Here is a 16,718-nt window from a genome sequence, read left to right on the forward strand (position 1 = left end):
TATATTTGTCTTTGTATGGTATATAAAACACGAATGCTTTAATCATTTCCTGTACATTTCAACTTGGCAGAATCTTGTTATGAGCAGAACACTATGATAAATGCTTCCGATGACATTTTTAAGTGATATATTGTGTGTTGAATCCCAGTACAGTGGTACCTCGGTTTAAGAACAGCCCTGTTTACGAACTATTCGGTTTACGAACTCCGCAAAACCGGAAGTAGTGTCCTGGTTTGTGAACTTTATCTCGGTCTAAGAATAGAATCTGAACGGTGGAAGGGCACCGGCAGTGGGAGGCCTCATTAGGGAAAGCGTGCCTCAGTTTAAGAACGGTTTTGGTTTAAGAACGGACTTCTGGAACGGATTAAGTTCGTAAACCGAGGTACCTCGGGTTAAGAACTTAATTTGTTATGGAGGTCCATTATTAACCTGAAACTGTTCTTAACCTGAGGTACCACTTTAGCTAATGGAGCCTGCTGCGCCGCCACGGTGCGATTTCTGTTCTCATCCTGAAGCAAAGCTCTTAACCCGAGGTACTATTTCTGGGTTAGCGGAGTCTGTAACCCGAAGCATCTGCAACCTGAAGCGTCTGTAATCCAAGGTACCACTGTATACTGGGACTCTTTGACACAGCTGGAATTGAGACTAAAAGGCCTAATTATAAAGTGTTTAATCTTATGTAATATACATAATCCTACAGTCAAATCTTAACTAATTCTTCCTTCTCTGTCTTTTTGGTTCATTATATAATTTGGGATGAATTTATTTGTAAACATTCAGGGTACTCTGGAATATGGACAAGGACCATAGTAGGGATCTATCACAAATACAAGGCTATAAGAATACTGCTGACTTGTATGCCACATTTCCTGAAACTACCCTTGTTTACCAGAATATTTGTTGTTACAGTATTTGACTCAGCAAAGATGCATAAATGTTAAAGGAAGAAGTTCTAGACCATTGCATTAATCTTCAGGGAGCACTTCAGATCTTATTGTTTGCTGATGCAGAAATGCTTCTATTCCAGAGGGGGGGAGGACCTGTTTTAAGAAGATGCAAGAAACTGAGGGAAATCAACATATTTAATATGCTAAAGCAGTACCACCTTTCAAAGAATGATGGCAAAGCAAGTCTATGCAAGCATAGACTAGAGACCTGTAAACAGTTTGAAAACTGCATCTGAATCATAGCAAAGTAGGAGATAAAACACTATCAAACCTGATGATTGCTTATTGGAAAAAATGTTGAGTTCCTTTTCTACCTTTTATGTGTTAAAATAGTTTCTGTGGGCATTCCATACTTCCTCTGAACACTTATCACAAGAATAGCTGCTGCCTTCAACAGAACAGGACTCCCATTACAACTGCAGTACAATCAATAAGAACGCTCCGAAATGCTAAATATTTCAGCAGCCCAGCATGGGGCTTCTTCACTTTACCTGCCATGTTCATTTTCTCATCTTAAGCATGATTCTTTGAGTGATCTTAGCATTGGGGGGAAAGTAGAAATAGCTACAGATGAGCATTCGTTGGAAGACTAAGAAGAAACATTCTGCAGCTAGGGAAGAAACCATATATTAATTTGTTTAGAAAAGATTTGGGCATAGCCCGCTCAGTGCAGACCTTGTGATCACAGCAACTCTTCTCAGTAGTGTTATGTATAGTAGTGTTATGAAGGACACTGACAAACTGGAACGTGTCCAGAGGAGGGCAACCAAAATGGTCAAAGGCCTGGAAACGATGCCTTATGAGGAACGGCTAAGGGAGCTGGGCATGTTTAGCCTGGAGAAGAGGAGGTTAAGGGGTGATATGATAGCCATGTTCAAATATATAAAAGGATGTCACATAGAGGAGGGAGAAAGCTTGTTTTCTGCTGCTCCAGAGAAGCGGACACGGAGCAATGGATCCAAACTACAAGAAAGAAGATTCCACCTAAACATTAGGAAGAACTTCCTGACAGTAAGAGCTGTTCGACAGTGGAATTTGCTGCCAAGGAGTGTGGTGGAGTCTCCTTCTTTGGAGGTCTTTAAGCAGAGGCTTGACAACCATATGTCAGGAGTGCTCTGATGGTGTTTCCTGCTTGGCAGGGGGTTGGACTCAATGGCCCTTGTGGTCTCTTCCAACTCTATGATTCTATGATTCTGTGTACTGAAGTTCTCACCCTGGACCAGCAGGGGGATACTGTAGATAGTTTTCACTCAGGTCCACATATGCAAATAAGGAATTGAAAGTGACGTTCAGTGATTGGATAGTTACAGAAAGTTGTTACTGTTGCGTTGTAGTTGAGCTCTATATAAGCAGGTTGGCTGAACCCTTCAGTTCAGTTCTGGCCTGTGAATAAACAAGAGGTGTCTGAAGAATCACTGTGTCGTCTGATATGTCCACCCACAACTTAACAAGTGGGTCTTGCCCCAGTGAGACAGTTGTGAGGACCGAAGGTCTTCCCACCACTCTCTAAGGCTCCTCCTGGCTCCTTCCCCAGCAGCCTAAGGCTCCTTCGTCTTGTCTCTCTTTCCTCCACCCTCTTCATTTCTCTGCATGTTCTGGGAGACTAGGTGGGAGGGAAGCTCCTTCTCTGGCTCCTTCAGCAGCCTGCCTCCACTCTGCCTCTTGACCCCAACTCTGCTTCTGCCTCTGTTTCTGAACTGCTGTCTGCCCTAGCCTCTTCCTTGTACACCCTGTCACCTCTTCACCTCCTGACACATCTCTCTCCCAGTCTGCTCCCTCTTCTCCCTCTGACCACTCATTGTTGTCCCACCAACAATCCCCTGGCTCTGAGCCTTCTTCCCCTGGGGGTTCCCTTGGGGGTTCCCCAGCTGGTGCCTCCCAAAATAAAATCTAGCACCCTACCTAACAGCTGTAGAGAATGTTCCCTCTGAGAATAAAGACCTATCTTCCAGTATTATATGAAATCCCCTTCCTCCGGTTTAGAACCCTGTTGTTCAATGGCTAAATTCAGTATTCTCCAAGTAAAGCAAAAAGCTAGAGGTAGCTGAATTTGGCAACTTAAAAATAATCTAATTGGGATGGAATAGTCATGTTCAGGTTTGGTAGCTTTTGTGTAACATGGTATGAAATGCTATCTTTTACATAATTGCGTCTGACATCTATGAGAAGTTATCCATACGGAATTTATTTATTACAGTGTAGGTAACTGTCTTTGCCTACCTTGCTTCATGATCCGTTTATGTTGTTGAAGTAATTACAGAACATGGCATCTAATAAATGTAAGGATGAATGAGATCATTGACATCAGGCCTATAAAAGAGTAAATAAAATGGCTAGCAGCATTGCATTTATCGTACAGTTCAAAATTGTCACAATACCATTACAGTAGAAGGATTCCTAAGTTCGCTGTTCATAAATCTGTCTAGATTCCACAATATACACATGTCTAGATCGGTATAACTCACCTGTCACATGCACAAGAAGCATTTCACAAGTTTTCATGCAAACTGGATTTAAAGCTAGCATCTAATGCCCACGTGAGAGCCATTGCTCTCCACGAAAACCACCTGACCTTTTCCTCAACACACCTGCATAAAAGTGAGGCCAGTTTTCCATCTCAACCAGCTTTTTGATGCACTAAAATAAAATCAAGGGGGCTTTGCATCAGTTTCCTGCAATGAACATGGACAAGTGTTTGGTGTTTGTAGGCACCCTTGCAGGGCACTCTTCATTCAAATGCCTTCACAGATGTGAAACCCAATGTCTTCTTTTTCCCTGCTTGTCTCTCACTGTTTTTACTGGCTTTCATTTATGCGTTCATGTTTATAGAGAGGAGGGGGATAGTTAAGATGCCTCATTTGGTAGAAATTGCTTCAAACACTTGTCTTTTATTGTAGGGTAATTCCGCTGCAGTCAATTATCTGCTCCAGAATTAGATGTCCTTCACAATCAGTAGCTTGCACTTTGTAGACACAGTGTGAGCTAACAGTTCTTTTTTACTTGTCTATATAATCTTAAGGCTTAAAAATACGATTACAATTACATGTATTTGCCATTGCTCTTGGTAATACAGTGTTTGCACCTGCCTACTTCTGTTCTATGTCAGTTTCACATGTGTTCAGTCATAGAGGTCCATATGACTTATATAACTTCACAGATCAGCACCGGAACACATTGTACATATTCAGTTCTCTTAAGTGTCAACCATTTGCATTAATATTACAATACTATCCAGAGTATGATAGCATTAGCTTTCATGGGCTAGAGTCCATTTCAGCAGATGCTTGAAATGTTATTCTCAAATATTTGCCAAACATTGCCAAAGGGGGATCAAGCAGGTTTTGGATCACTTATTATTTTTCACCAATAAAGAATTAGGATGGCGCTTTGTGGTTCAACAACTTTTTGGTTCAACAACTTTCGGGGTGTCCTGGTTTTTACTTTTTGAAATATGGCAACCCTAAGATGGTTTATTTAACATATTTGATGAGTGACTGTAGGCCTTGTCTTAAGAAACTACAAGAGGTAAAACACAACTTTGAATCAATGGCAGGAATAAAGAGCTGGATTCAGGGAACATCAAAGTAAGCAAGTAACCAATCAGGGAGCCAAAGCACCATCAGGGTATGGCTTTTAATATAAGCTGAATGTTTATATTTTGTAATTTGTGTTCTAGACCACAGCAACTTTCTCTTAGTGGAGAAACAAGTTCATTTCTCTGCATGTTTTGGGAGACTAGGCTCAACAACTTCGGGGTGTCCTGGTTTTTACTTTTTGAAATATGGCAACCCTACATTAGACTGATGTTCTTGTTATCTCTTGTGTGAAGAGGGGATAGCTAGGTTAAGAGAGCTAATGTGTCCCAAGAATTAAAGGAACAATCTAATCTGAATTTCAGTCAGCTTTTTGCACTCTTTGAGTGAGACACCCCACTATGTAAGCATGTTTGAAGAATTCACGCGAAGAACAAAAATAGCTCTTTACTCTGACATATCACATGGCATGTCTTCCATTTAGAAACCCTGAAAGTATGTGGAAGGAAACTAGCTAGGATCTCTTGGGAGAGGCCCTTTAAAATATCAGCATCACAGATCAGCTTATCTCTGTTCACACCAATGACAGACCAGTCCATACACATTCCTCCCTATTTGTTTATGTATAAGACTTACAGCTGTGCATATATCTAATATCACCAGTTCTGCAGGCTTCTTTGGAATCCATAACACCACACTCAAATTAGCATATAAAAACATATCTTAAATGAGGGGAATATCCTTTTTTCAGGGCTCTTTGTATGTGTGCATTTGGGGAGGTGATATGCTCTCTTCCCCATGAGCGTGAGTCACAGATGTTTTCCATGGAAACCATAAAAGAAAGCAGCTGCCTGAGGAACTTCACTAGATTGAGGTTTTATACTTTGTTAGAGGGAAGATGCTAAAATGGAAAGAGTTATTTCCATTATGTCTTTAACTGAGGGGACACCGAAAGGTCAAACAACAGCTTCCAAAGCTTCAGAAGAAAAGGGGTTGTTGAGCTCCTTTGATTTCTCTATTAAAGCCTTTAAAACTCTAGAATGTCTGGGATTCTTGTCAAGTCTAGACTTCACAGCAGCTCAGAAAAGTGCAGCAGCTTCATGATTCAGAGGCCTGAGAAGAAGCAGTACTGCATGTATAATGTTCTTCCATTTCCCTCACAACGGACAGGTCTATTACACTCCCCGTTTTACAGAGGGAGATAACAAGATGAGGAATAATGCTTTGCCCAAGGCCACCTTGTAAATCAGTGACTGAGAAGGTATGTTTGAAGTCAGAAGAGTTGTTTGGGCTTGCCCTAAAAGGTGGGGTAGTTTTGTTTTAAAAAAAGGAACATTGAAAATACATGAAAAGAAGAATTTTCTTGCTTTGCCCATGGTTACTGAACTCGTGTGATAGAAAAATCTAAGTTGCATCTTTAAGGGACTTTTCAAATTTCATTGAGAAAAATGCTTTTTTCCAAAGGAAAATTGCTTTTCTCGTATAGAATCAGGACAGAGTTGCATTGAGGAGAGAGAGACCTTGTGCATTGCAAGGAGCTCTGGGTGTTCTGGTGCATCTCTGAATGTTCTTTGCAGAGAGGCCCCTCCATGAAGTCAAGCTGCCCAGTTCTGGGATGGGGGGCAGGCTTTGCCCTCACTGCAGCTCCCTTCCCAACTGCAATGTTGCACTCTTCCATAGCTGTCAACGTTTTCCTTTTTTAAAGGGAAATTCCCTTATTCCAAATAGGATTCCTCTCAAGAAAAGGGAAAAGTTGACAGCTATGCACTCTTCCCAACAGCAGAGGTGGGGAACTTGTATGAAGCCTTCCGGATGATGCTAGACTGCAGCTCCCATCACCACCAGCCAACATAGACAATGAAGAAGAAGAAGAGTTTGGATTTGATATCCCGCTTTATCACTACCTGAAGGAGTCTCAAAGTAGCTAACATTCTCCTTTTCCCTTCCTCCCCCACAACAAACACTCTGTGAGGTGAGCGGGGCTGAGAGACTTCAGAGAAATGTGACTAGCCCAAGGTCACCCAGCAGCTGCATGTGGAGGAGCAGGGACGCAAACCCTGTTCACCAGATTACGAGTCCACTGCTCTTAACCACTACACCACAATGATCAGGGATGATGGGAGTTGCAGTCCAACCAGTGACATAGCATGGGTGGGTGGGTGCCAGGACAACCATTGCCCCCAGCGCACAATCTGGAAGGTGCAAACAAGGTTGTCCCCCCCCCCAGATCACCATTGCACCCGCCCTGCCCGGCTCTGGCGGCAAGTGCAGAGGGTGAAGAATACCCACCACTCCCTGCCTGATGTGCAAACATCTGCTGTCATTGGTGAGGACTGGGGGGCACAGAGGATGTGCTTCATGATCAGCGTTCTGCCCTGCCTGGCAAGCATGTGCAAGCATGTCCCTGGGCACTGGCGAATGGCGCTACACCCCTCATTCCAACCCCATTCAGAGGGCACAGGTCCCCTATCTCTTACCTTACATTTCCAGACCCACCAGGTGTCCCTATTTTTTAGGGACAGTCCCGGATTTACATCCCGGAATGTCCTGATTTTCCTTAGGATGTCACTATTTTCATCCGAGAAATGTTGGAGGGTATGGAGTTATGCAACCCACGGGCAAAGGAGATAATTAACTATGCAACCTTTAGAAGACATCTGAAGGCAGCCCTGTATAGGGCAGGTTTGTTTTTTTTAATTTTTCCAAAACATCTGGTCCTCACCTTGCATTCAGCTACTCACATGCGCTGCGGCCTTTGACTAGTCCTGCAGTTCTCAGGAAGCCATGCACTGATCATAATGACGTCAACAAAGAAGCATAATGAAAGCATAACAAAATCAAACTGTAATAGCAAGAAATTATTGTTATGCTACGATGTTCAGGAGAAGGAAACAAGAAGATAAATATCTATGGTTGGAGGAACTCTGGTTAAGATATTTCTACTGATATGATAATTGGCATGGAAAGTAACGATAAAAAATGGCTATAGATACATACATTGGTAAGCAACAATCTGTTCAAGGTCTGTTCTGTGGGGATGCATCTGTGGGAACATCAGGGCATATGCTCCAGGGATTTAGCCAAATGGCATAAAGCAATGGAAAAGAAAAGAAAACCAGCATATCATGAACATTATTTCTCAAGCTGATGTGTCACAGCTCTCTAACTTCGTCAGCATTTGGTGGGGAGCCATACTGGCGATAAAGTCTCAGAGCATATAAGCTTGTCCAGAAAAATGTGTCATCTATTTTCTTCTTCTTATACAGTGAACGCTTGGGTTGTGAACGTGATCCATGAGGGATGCACGTTCGCAACCCGCAGCGTTCACAACCCGCGTCTGCATGCAGGGGTTGCGATCCAGCGATCCAGCGCTTCTGCGCATGTGCGACTGCCGAAACCTGGAAGTAACCCATTCTGGTACTTCTGGGTTTCGGCAGTCCGCAACCCAAAAAAACGCAACCTGAAGCGGAGGCAACATGAGGTATGCCTGTATGTACACCGCAATTTCATTTAAAAAAAAAACAAAGCAGTTTCCAACAACTATAAAGCAAAAACCATGTAGAGATTTGAAATTGGCACTCACAAGCTAAGTATTACAGAAGAGACTTCCTTAATTTTCTGCGTAAACCTGGTAGTAGTTTGCGTGGTTACCAACAGATGCCACCGCAGGCTACAGAGGGATGGGAGCCAGTGAAGGGGCTGCCCAGGTGAGCTGCAGAGGGGCAGCTGTTACTGCTAGTCACTGCCTTCTTCCTTTGCAGCTACTGTCAGATTAGCATGAAGAGTTGCAGGAGTGGTGTAGGAAGGAGGAAGGTGTCCAGAAGTCACCAGCCTCCCTCAGGATCTGCAACAATGGTGGCATGAAGTGGAAAGGGAATGAGGAAGGTACCCAGAAGCAGTTGTACGGTGGCCTCAGGATCTGCAGCCGCATCTCAGCATCTAAGCTACCCGTGTGCTGATCTTTTCAACCTTTGATGTCCAAGGTGGAAAACAGCAATGTGGGGCAAGCTTTCCCGCATTCCCGTTGCCAGCACAGGTAGAACGGACTAGGACAAAGCCATTTCTTCCCTTCAGGCCTGTGCAGAATTTTTCTGAGTCCCGGGAATCTTGTTGGAATAAAGTTATAAACTCAAACAAAAAAGCAGTCGGTTCCTGGCCGGCTTAGTCCAGGGCAAATGTACCCGACTACCCCCCTCTATAAGGGACGCGGGTAGCACTGTGGGTCAAACCACAGAGCCTAGGACTTGCCGATCAGAAGGTTGGCGGTTCGAATCCCTGCAATGGGGTGAGCTCCCGTTGTTCGGTCCCTGCTCCTGCCAACCTAGCAGTTCAAAAGCACGTCAAAGTGCAAGTAGATAATTAGGTACCGCTCCAGCGGGAAGGTAAACGGCGTTTCCGTGTGCTGCTCTGGTTCGCCAGAAGTGGCTTAGTCATGCTGGCCACATGACCCGGAAGCTGTCTGCGGACAAACGCCGGCTCCCTCGGCCAATAAAGCGAGATGAGCGCCGCAACCCCAGAGTCGGTCACGACTGGACCTAATGGTCATGGGTCGCTTTACCTTTACCTTTACCCCCCTCTACATGGGCCTGCTTCCCTTCCTTCCCACATCCCACTGCTGCCTTGCTTCTGCCATGAGTAGTGAGGGAGAAAACACTTTGGTAGCACTGAGGCAGGGCAGGGCTCTCCCGCAGCTCCTGCTGTGGGAACTGTGAAACAGAAACCCTACGTTTTCAAACCCAGACTTATTTCGCAGGCAGTTGGCACTTCGGGAACCTGCAAGGCAAGGGAGCAAGTTGGCAAGGCGAGCAAGCAGGGGTGCAGCCCCTAGTTGTGCTGTCAATGTGAACTGTAAAATAATAATGCACACTTGACGTTGTCACTCTGAAACCTGCCAAATTATTAAGACGTGAAGCAAGGATCCAGGCTGCAGCTGTGAAGAGCAGGGGGCAGGAGGCCACGTGTCTTACTTTACAGTCTGCTATTTTAAGGGCTGACTAATCCAGTGGGTGGTGCTGTTGTCTAAACCACTGAACCTCTTGGGCTTGCCGATCAGAAGGTTGGCGGTTTGAATCCCCGCGACAGGGTGAGCTCCCGTTGCTCTGTCCCAGCTCCTGCCAACCTGGCAGTTCAAAAGCACACCAGTGCAAGTAGATAAATAGGTACAGCTGTGATGGGAAGTAAACAGTGTTTCCATGCGCTCTGGTTTCCGTCACGGTTTTCTGTTGTGCCAGAAGCAGTATAGTCATGCTGGCCACATGACCCGGAAAGCTGTCTGTGGACAAATGCCGGCTCCCTTGGCCTAAAAGTGAGATGAGCGCCACAACCCCATAGTCGCCTGAGATTAAGTGTCTCATGCTCTACCAACTGAGCCATCTCAGAACCATAGGGTAGGAGAAGAGCCTTGAAATTGCCCAGCAGCACTTAGCACCTGGGCAGTAACCTATGCAAGCACACAGGTCACCCAGTCACCATCTTCCCCACTAGAGTGAGATGTAGTGTGTTTCTATTTAAATTACAGGAATTCTTTGTGAACTTTTAGAATGTGCATCACAACATTTTCTGTTGGTGCCAATGATAAGGAAACACACAAACGCAGCACGATGGTTTCACCTCTTCTTCTTCTTCCGTCTTCTTCTTTGGCGATCAATCATAGCCAAGGAAGACTGTCTTCCATAAACACGGTTTTAACAATGAGTCCGTAAGTGACTGTGGAGGCCAGTTCTGGATCCACACGTCCTTCCACAGTGGGGACATTGGTTTCTGGGCGGGAGTTGATCACGGTGTGGATTTGCCAAGCGCGCCTTCCTCTTAGCACATTTCCCCCTTGCATCCTGAATTCGAGTGCCTTCAAAGCCCATGACACCTTTGGTAAAGGCTATTCTCCAGTTGGAGCGCTCACAGGCAAGTGTTTCCCAATGGTTGGTGCTTTACTACATTTTTAAAAATTTGCCTTGAGACAGTCTTTAAACCTCTTTTGTTGACCTCTTTTGTTGTTCACCTCATGCACTGGTCTTAACTACATGCTAAGCAGGAAAAAGTAGAGGGAGCAATTTGGAGTGACAGCAGCGAGTGTTCGTTCCATTTAGTTCTGTGAAATTAGCCCAGCGTCAGGAGCGCAAGGGCTCTAAACATCTGCCATTAAGAAAGTCCCACAACACTGAGCATTTTCTGTACTCTGAGAAGCCAAAAGACTCAATTGACCTTTCCAGCAGAGCTATGTCTGATTACACCCACTGCTGATCAGCCTCTTTGAATAGCTCACAACAGGCTTTCTACTGTAGCAGAGCTCTCTTTCTTTCCACACTGGCAAAAAGTTTAGGTTTTGGAATACTAACGAATATTTCAAAGTCACAATGGATTGAGGATTTTTTTAAAACACACACACACACATATTGAAACCAGCCTTCTCTGCTTTTCAAAGGAAACCATAAATATTCTTAGAATCATGGAGTGCAGCTGGTAGAGCATGAGACTCTTAATTTCAGGGCTGTGGGTTCAAGCCTCACTGTAGGCAAAAGATTCCTGCATTGCTGGGGGTTGGACTAGATGATCCCTGTGGACTAGATGCATAGCTGTCAACTTACAGATTTGAAAATAAGGGACCAGCAGCCTTGAAAATAAGGGACCAGCAGCCAAAATAAGGGACCTGCAGCCTCACCTGTTCCAGGCACTCCAGTCTTCCTGTCCTCCTGCAGTCTGGTCAAACTCATGCTGGTAGCTTCGAGAACACTGTCCAACCAACTTTGTAACCAGAGGTTCAACTGAACAGAATCTGAATCACATGCACCACAAGGCCTATGCAGCCTCAACTTAAGATGGCTCCCCGGCCTGGCTTTGCACTGCAAAGTTTGCAGCAGCATGTGCAACAAAATTGCGTCCAGCATTCAAAACCCCCCTCAGCTTGCATTAACTAGCCACACAGAAGGCATGCAAGCTCCACCCCCCAGTCATTCTTAGACTTCTTATTGGGTGAGCAACACAGCCAAGCAACACAGTTGGAGCCTCCCTCCTCCCTAGCCGGCAGGGAGGGAGGGAGAGGAGCTGCTTCCTTTGAAATGTAAGGGACATCATTTAAGGGACATTTAAGGGACATCCATCAACAAGGGACAGCAGCGGGACATGGCGCTGGAATAAGGGACTGTCCCTTCAAATAAGGGACACTTGACAGCTATGTAGATGATCCAATTCTACCATTCTATGATTCATCTCATCAGGATACTGGCATCTTTAAAACACGCTTTTCGGTTTTTCTGCTATTTGTGAGATCCCTCGCTTCCTTTCCCATATGACAGCAAACACAAATTCTGCTCAGATTACCCATGGCACTGGTTTAGATGAGGCATTCGGCATGAAGCTGTTGCCCATTTGTCATAAACACAAATAAATCTACCTATGATTGGATGAAATTGCAGCAGGTACCATCAAATAATGGACAAGCCTGAACCTTAAAAGCAATAATTCTTGCATGACGTATATCATTCCGGCTCTACCTGAGTAAACTACTTATAGCAGTCTGGAAATGACTGGACTTGTTTTGGACTCTGACATGAGCAACTAATGTTCGTAGGCAGCACAACATAACTAATGTCAGCCCTAATGGGAACGAGAATGTGGGCGCTACCAGCCTCTCTCTCTCTTTCCCCCTCCAAAGTCACATGTCACATTCATTCAGTTCCAGTCGTCTCAGGAAATAATTGGAACCATATGACGCTTGCTAACTTTATTTTAAAATAAATTCTCTGTGGGAAAGGAAAGGACCTTCGTGAAGAGATGAGTGTCTAAACTGAAGTGTTTGAGCTTGACAGCTTAGGCTGTGTGCTCAGCAGCTCATCCATGCTAACAGCTGATATTTGTTACAGAGCAAATGGGAAGGCTATGGCTCAGTTTTGTCATTTTCCCCCTTTCAAAGTTTAAACTCTTTGTGCTACATTTTCTTCGACACAAATTGGGCTATAAAGGTAAACCGTTAAAGATGTAATGCATAGCTAGGCATGGTGGATATTAAGCCTGGCAAATTATTAAGTTGTGAAGTAAGGAGCCAGGCCATGCTGTGAAGAGCAGGCTGCAGTGGGGTCCCTCAAGGTTCAACAGCCTCCCCACCCCACCCCTGGATGTACCAGTATCATGCTGGGCACACAACAATGTACCAGACATGGCAATAGTATCCATGTATCCTTCATAGAGAAGAATCCTCTGTTGTAAAAAGTCCTTTATTTTAAGGGCTATGCAGTCCAAATCCATAAGAAGGGAGAGCATCAGTATCCTGGAAACTGACCATCAGTGGTCAGCATGCAGACACCTCAATGTGGTCCTTCGGTCACAGTCTTCCCTGCTATTGTATTATGGTGGTTCTTTCTAAATTTGCATCTATGGTATATTATGCAAATTAGCACCCCCTTTTTTGTTGGTGATGTATAAGCAGCCCCCCAACGTACCAGACTGAGAACTTCCTTCATGCACACCTTGAAGCATCTGTATTCATAATTCTTGTTTGGATGGGAGTGTTTGAATGTCTATTAGATCTTGAGTGCATCTGTTTTTGTCTCTGTGTTTTCATTACGTTGGGATCTGCCCACAAGTACTTTTGACAAAGGTACACAGGTCTCACCCCCATTGTTAACACTACCTCTGATTTATGAACCTTGGTTAAAGAGGAGGTACCTCGCGGGTGATTGGATTAACCATGGCTTGCTATGTCACATCCAAGCTTACCTGAGTTAACCCTGGTTGCATCTTCTTCACAGCTCCCAGCCTGCTATCCTGAAGGCCTTTAAAGTGACCTTCAGTAGTTATGCTTCATGGCAGCATCACCAGCCTGCTTGCTATGGTCTGGAGGGATGGCTGTGCTGTGTGGAGAAACTTCCTGGACAAGTCTCAGAAAATCTCATACTACCCAGTGACATCACCAGCTCACTTGCTTTGGGCCAACTTCATGGATGTGCAAGCAGGGCATGTCAGGGAAACTCCCTTGACAATTCTGGACTACATTCATACCATAATTTTAATGGGCTTCCCCCAAAGAATCCTGGTAGCTGTAGTTCTCCAGTGGATTAACAATGAATCTCTCTTCACAGGAAACTAGAAAGCCTGCATCTCAAGGCATTTTCAGACAGCATTCAAAATTGCATTAGAAATGCAAATATCAAGATTTTATTTTGCAGTTCCAAAAGCAGCCAAGCAAGAATTTGATTAACCAGGAGGCTCAACATGCTGCAGATTTTTAAAAGCTGGGGTCCTTGCTAGACTTAATTCTCCTGCTCCTGCTCCTTGTGCTGAGCTCCTTTGAAATTTCCCACAAAAGCTGCCAAATGTTGGAAATTGTGATCGTGAGAATCCCTTCATGTATATTGTGATAGCAGCAGTGCATTATATAAACTGCAAAGTTCAAGGTTACATACATGGATTTTTTTAATCCTCTTTGTTTATGGAGGAGAAAGACTCCTGTCTTTTGAATATATTTAGGGTATTTAACCATCCGCACTGTAGCCAGCAAAGGAAAAATCCAGCATCAAAATTCAGTTGGGTTTATTATCTCAATAATATCTAAATGCATGCTAATGGAAACCTGATGAAGACCAGAAAGGATATATTAGATTTAAGCTTCCCAGCCTGGATTTGGTTTTATATAACAAGCAATGGGTAGGGAAAGTTTCCTATGGTTAAATAAAAAGGCCAATCAAACAACCGCTTTACTCAATTGTGTGGTGGTGGCTAAGGGACAAAATGCAGCATTTTTGGATAAAATACCTATGCTCAAATAGCAGTTCCCAGATTAGGAGTGTAATCCAAACCCAAGATCCTCTGGGAGAGTTTGGAATAGATGGATCATGGGTTGTCCAAGATGACTCAGGACTCCACCAACATAACCCCCCTTAGGCTGGGTTAGTCAGGGATTCACTGCTGTAAGTTCCTCAGTCTAACTTAGCTGGGACTATGCTGGTTCAGTCAAGGCTCAGCTGGTGGAATTTACACTGACATAGGTCCAAAGAAAATGACAATCTGAGACAGGGGCACCGACTCCTAGGGTCTGAACCCCTTAGAGCCCCACCCACCCCTTATATGAGTTCTGGCTGGGGGGGGGGGAGCCCTGGGAAAGTCAGTATTTTGAACCTTAACAAGCAATTTTGCCTTCTTCAAAGGAGTCGTCCCACCCCACCGAAAGTGGAACTAGCTGTTTGGGCATCAGAGATGCACAAAATAAAAAGTCTACAAATAGTGATGACATAGCTACATTTTTTCACAGGGACATTGTGTGGCCAGGCGGTGACAGCCCCAGCCCCCAGGGATCATAAGGAAGGAATAAAGACTGACAACGTTATATGGAATTAAAGTTAGGCCACAACTTTATTAAACTTCCGAATGTAGGAAGACCTTGGCTTAGGCTTTGGGCGTGTATCCCTCCCAGCCCCCCAGCTGACGGGAACTGGGGCTCATCAGGGTAAATGGGATATGGGGGGTGCTCTGGGAGACGTAAGTGTAGCAGGCAGCCAAGCCCATATCCCCGCACGCAGGGTAGATCACTGATGACCTTTCAGTGTATGGCCAGTGACACTCATATATATAACTCCTTTAAGAGGGGGACCCTGGAATCGCTGCCGCAGGGGGGTGAATCACCACTTCAGCCCCCCCACCCCATATAGGGAAGAAAAGACTAAAGGATTCTGAAATGTCGGAGTCGAGAGTGGATTTCATGCTCTTTATTCAGCTCATAGTGGTGAGGAGGAACGGAAGTTGCCCCAGAATGTCTGCTTTATATACATTATTTACACAATGGGCCCCACGTGATTGGCTAATTCCGGGATTCACCTGTAGGCCAATCAGGTTGTGGATTCACTTCCATCTGGAGCTGGATTTGCTCCTGCGGACCAATCATACTGCTGCATTATTGACCTGTTGTTCTAGGACCAATCAGACTGCTGCCTTTTGGATCCTATTCAACTCAGTACATAACAGATTCCATCCAGCATAAGAAAAAGTCTACAAATAGTGATGACATAGCTACATTTTTTCACAGGGACATTCTCCTTACATAGTGCCCCTGCCATCTCTGTTTTAGAACACTCTGGAAGCACCCAAAGAGACTGGTTTGACCACTATAGGAGCTTCTCTGGCTATAGAATCAGTTGCTGCAGCTTTAAAACAGCTTGGAAAGGTCTAAAGATGACACCCAAGCCAGTCCTCCAATCTTAGAGCACTATCTATGCTGGGGAGAGTGATATATGGGCACAACGACCAACCTATGAATGTCAAGTTGTGTATCCAGGACATTTTGTTTTTCTTTCCTCTCCACGGATTATAGAAAAGCTTCATAATGAACACATGTTCAGATGTTTGTTTGTTTGTTTTAATAAAATTGGAACCGTATCCAAATCAGACAGAAAGCATCATAATCGGTACCTACGCGTTGCGTGTCGAGACCCCGCAGCCACCTCCTCACTGGAAATAACTCACACAAGGACACAGATATTAGGTTTATGTTATTGGGAAAATTTTGGCCACAACTTTATTGAATTACAGAATGTGAGTGGTATTGGCTTAGGCATTGATTGGACCCAACTATATCTGACTCCTACCCCTGTTGCAGGAAGTCTGGTAAGGGTAAACCACTGGTAGGGGGAGCCCTGTCGATGCGAACCAACTCAAGCTCCCCCTGGTGTTCCTATCGGGGTCGTGTCAAGGCCCTAGCCCCCAACTGGGCTTCGGACAAGATCAACACCCCCGGATTCCTTTAACGGAATACCCTTAAGCATGGAGGGGCAGTTGATGGCCACACCTCTCCTCCCCACGCAAGGCCAAACAATGCCTAACCACAACCCTAACAAAGTTGTGATGATTGCTACAAGATAGTCAAAAATCAAGTGGCCAGTGCCAATTTGCAAAGTGGAAAAATTCCTACCAGGCCCCTCGGACAACCAAGGCGACCAACCGAAGTCCATAGCAAAGCCAGTGCCTAACCTGCAAAATAGGGAGGGAGGGCGGGTGATTGAGGAAGCGAGCCAAAGAGGAAGTCCTCTGGCTCGCTCCTTCGTTTAAACTGTCCCGGCCATGCTGTCCCAGCCAGCGGATTAGCCTGCCTCTGGTGGGGAGTGGGTGGCAGCGCGGTCCACCGCAACTCCTCCCCACAGGGGAGTGAAGTGGATTTGTAGCAATGCATGTTAGTTTGCTTGCTTGTTGGGAAGTCAGAACTTCTAAGCAAAAGTTTGGGGACAAGTGTTAGGAAAGATGCCCAGGAAGAGCA

This window comes from Podarcis pityusensis (genome assembly GCF_964106645.2).
Source record: "Podarcis pityusensis genome assembly, chromosome: 11".
NCBI classification, from domain to species: Eukaryota; Metazoa; Chordata; class Lepidosauria; order Squamata; family Lacertidae; genus Podarcis; species Podarcis pityusensis.